Below are 3638 nucleotides of genomic sequence, written 5' to 3'. Positions count from 1 at the left end.
CGAAGAATAGTTCCTTTGTACTTATAAGAGGACGCAAAGGCTTTTGACACGCCTGGAGTTGGAGTGGCATCTAGAATCCATACATGTTGTCCTGGTGAGTACTGCATTTTCCTAGAAGTGCTGTCTGCGTACTTTTTCTGCTGTTCGTAACGCTTATTCAAGTTGTCATGTGCTGTCTTACGTATGGAGGTCAGGAGTTCAAGTCTCTGTGCGTTCGTCTGGGAAACATTGTCGGGGTTCGAAGGAAGGACTGCGTCAGCTAAGATCCTTGGGTTGTAGCCAAACAAAGTAAAATACGGGCTCTGGAGGGATCCAGAATGGATTGTAACGTTGTGGCTGAACGCTGCGCTAGCTAAATAGTCACACCATGAAGCCTTCTTTTCTAACACAAAAACTCTCATAACTTTCTTTAAGTAACTAAATGAACTCTCAACTAAACCATTCGTGAAATGTGCACAAGTATCTACATATTTTAGTTGTACACCTGTGATATTAGCTAACTCTCGTAAGAGTAAACTTGAATTGGGTGTTGAACGATCTAAATAGATCGTTTCCGGGATCCGTTAATTTTCTATATGTGTGAGTGATCATCTACCCAAGCCTCCAAAGATCGGCCGTCGGACGAAAAGATACCTGTATTTAAAGTTAAAAGTCGCAAAGGTATTGATTAAATTATTTCTTGCCAACATCATCTAAATTTCACGACAATTGCTAATTCGGAAGATATATTCACAGCATACTGTTGTTTTTCCACGCTCTGCGCCGAACTGTTGAGTAATAATGTTTATTTATGTCACTTTATATGCTTTACTCGGTAAATATTTGTTTAAAACGGCATAAATCGTGTATCTCTTGCATAGATCGCCTCTCAAGTTTGCTAAGTGAGGAAGTAAGTTAACTTCGTGCTATTTTTAATATTTTTCATTCTGTAAACATGTGTGCTTTGCAGTTGATATCTAAGCCTAATGTTATTGAAGTTCCAAGGTGCATTAGTGACAATTCTACCACAATTATTTAAATGTCTAAATAAATTGCAAGAATAAAAAGTTTACGTGTCATGCCCGTTGGCAGAATGAAATGAGCACGCGCAGATGAAAGTTTAGTATCTTTAATTCTAAGCACATTAACGTCTTCGGGCGCAGTTTAATATTCCTATGAAAAACTAAATATTGCATGTTGTCTAAAAAAGGGCCAATGTATTTATCTTAATGTAATTTTTCCCCTGCGGTATGAGAGAGTGTGTGAATGCTTGAATGATAGTGAGGGGTTGTGTAATGTGTCTATTTTTTGTGTGTTATATAATATACATTATTGTTATATATGATTTGACTATGATTTGTGTTTAAACATATAGTATACTTATCCTCATAACTGGTGGTATTTATATTTTAGTTCAACGTTAAGTCAGCAAAGCATTTCTGCTGGCTAACATCAATTATTATTATTATTGATTATTATTATTATTATTCAACGTCACTTTATGCACGAGTCGGCTATTCGTCGGGGGTAAAAACCGATCCGGTCACACGTACCCTGGAATCAAAACCGTTAGCTGGGCCCGACACCTAGGAAGGGGACTTCGGTCTCCGGACTAAGTGTCAAACATAGGTCATGTACAAAAGGTCCGGTGAGAAGCAGAGTAAAGTTCTGTGAGATTTGAATCACTACAATTAGTAGGCAAAGTAAGTCGAAATCTTATTTCGCACCTGGATGCATATTTATTTCAAAATATCAATAATTATAATAATAATAATAATAATTGTTGCAGGCAGTAGCGAAGCATGGTTTTACGAAGGAGGCAAGCGATGTTTTGTACAATAGCATGCCGGGAGGAAGGGAAGGGTGAAGGATGCAACAATAGCCCAACTGGCCCAGTCAGTTCATAAACAAAATAAAAGCAATTAATATGCCAAAATATTATACGTTTTACTCTTGTAAAAAGGTAAAGGTAAAGTGTTCCCCTGTGCTTAGCACCACGCCATGAAGGCGTATAGGGGGTGTGGGGGTAACTCTTGTGCTCTTTACAAATTAGATATTTTTTTCTCAACCAATTTCCAGCCTTCAGTTTATTGAATTTTCTTGTAACATGTGTGAAAGATCTCACTTGAATTTGTGCGTAAATAATTTAGCAGTTGCCAACACTACTGACACTGACACTACTGGTTGCTGTCAACACTGGTGACGTAATTTGAGCTGGACCAAGCTGGATGCATGGTTCAGACATTCGACCGCCCGGTATCTTTGTCCCAAGTCCTGGTGTTCACTGGGGTTGTAGCGAGTTGCAGTCTGCAAGGTAGCAAGTCGAAGTGGTCGTGTTGTGTGTTACGTTTCTGCGTGTGTAATAGATTTTTGACGTGGAACTAAAGACGGATAGAGAAAAGAGGAGAAATACGTATTAGATTATTTCCAAAAGAAACAAAAAATGGAAATTGAAGCTTCACCTTCCACAAATAGAACGTCAGAAATGGTCGATTTAAGTTCAGAGGAATCCCATCCGAATTGCGAGAGTGAAACGTGCGAACTTTCAGACTCTTGATATTCAACAAGAAGGCATAACAGAAGATATTGCAAACCTTGTTGCAAAATTATGTCAAGGAACTGTCGAGGTAAGTGACGTTCATTATTTGATAGCAGATATATCCATAGGCGGATTTAGAATTGTTTTTCTGGGAGGCCACAGCATGTGCTGTAAGCATACAATCGTGTGTGTGCAGGGAGGGGGGGTGCCCGCGTGTGTATGTCTGGAAGACGTGGGTAGGATGTCACCAATAAACTTTCGCAGGGCGAGATAACATGAAGATGAACAAGTTTCCTCAATGATTTCAGGGGCCTCACCGATGGTGGTGTAATCAAAGAGGTCCTGGGTTTGATCCCCTGTGAAGGTGCATTGCACAGTGGTACATATCCCGATTTAAACTTTAAGTCCAGTCCCGATTAACGTATCTGAATATAAAATGGACTTTACAATCATTTACTTTTTGTTTTGTTCACGAACCCTCAAAAAACGATATTACCTATCTTATAGATCCACCAAGGCATTTGAAACCCTGGCGTCGGAGCAGTGGCACATATTTTCCGAGGTCCCAGAAAGCTTGGTGCTACTATACAGTGTATATGTATGCAACCACATTATAAAATCACGGTTGCCATGGAGAGTTTTATTCTTTTGTAGGAAAGGGATAAAATTTGTATTACGACACGGGATAGACTAGATAGGCATCCTATTAACTGTAAATATTCCTTACAAATCTTCTGAATATTTCTCTTGTACAAACGCAACAAATACAATAAGTAATATGTGTGTGCAGTAATAAATTCATTTTCTGAAAGCATCTTTTCTGGCATCAGTGGTCGAAGTAGGGGATGCTGCCTCCAGTTAAGAAAGTTTCACAAATCATATCCCCAATTAGAATAATTTGCATATTGAGCATCCTCCACCTACTGTATTGTCTCCATGTTGATCCATACAAGGATGTACCCCCTCGTATCTCCAAAATCGATCAAATATCCCCTCCCTTTTCGGCTACGAATTTCTATTTCGAGCACTGTGTGGCAAGATTTTGTCGGGCTCAGTGACAGATCCTGTGGTGCGGTACTGGGCTTCGGAGGGGAAGGGGGGAGTGGCCCCTTCAACGGTT

The sequence above is a fragment of the Lepisma saccharinum genome, chromosome 23 (assembly GCF_977018435.1).
Source record: "Lepisma saccharinum chromosome 23, izLepSacc3.1, whole genome shotgun sequence".
Taxonomy (NCBI): domain Eukaryota; kingdom Metazoa; phylum Arthropoda; class Insecta; order Zygentoma; family Lepismatidae; genus Lepisma; species Lepisma saccharinum.
This window is presented reverse-complemented; position numbering follows the sequence as displayed.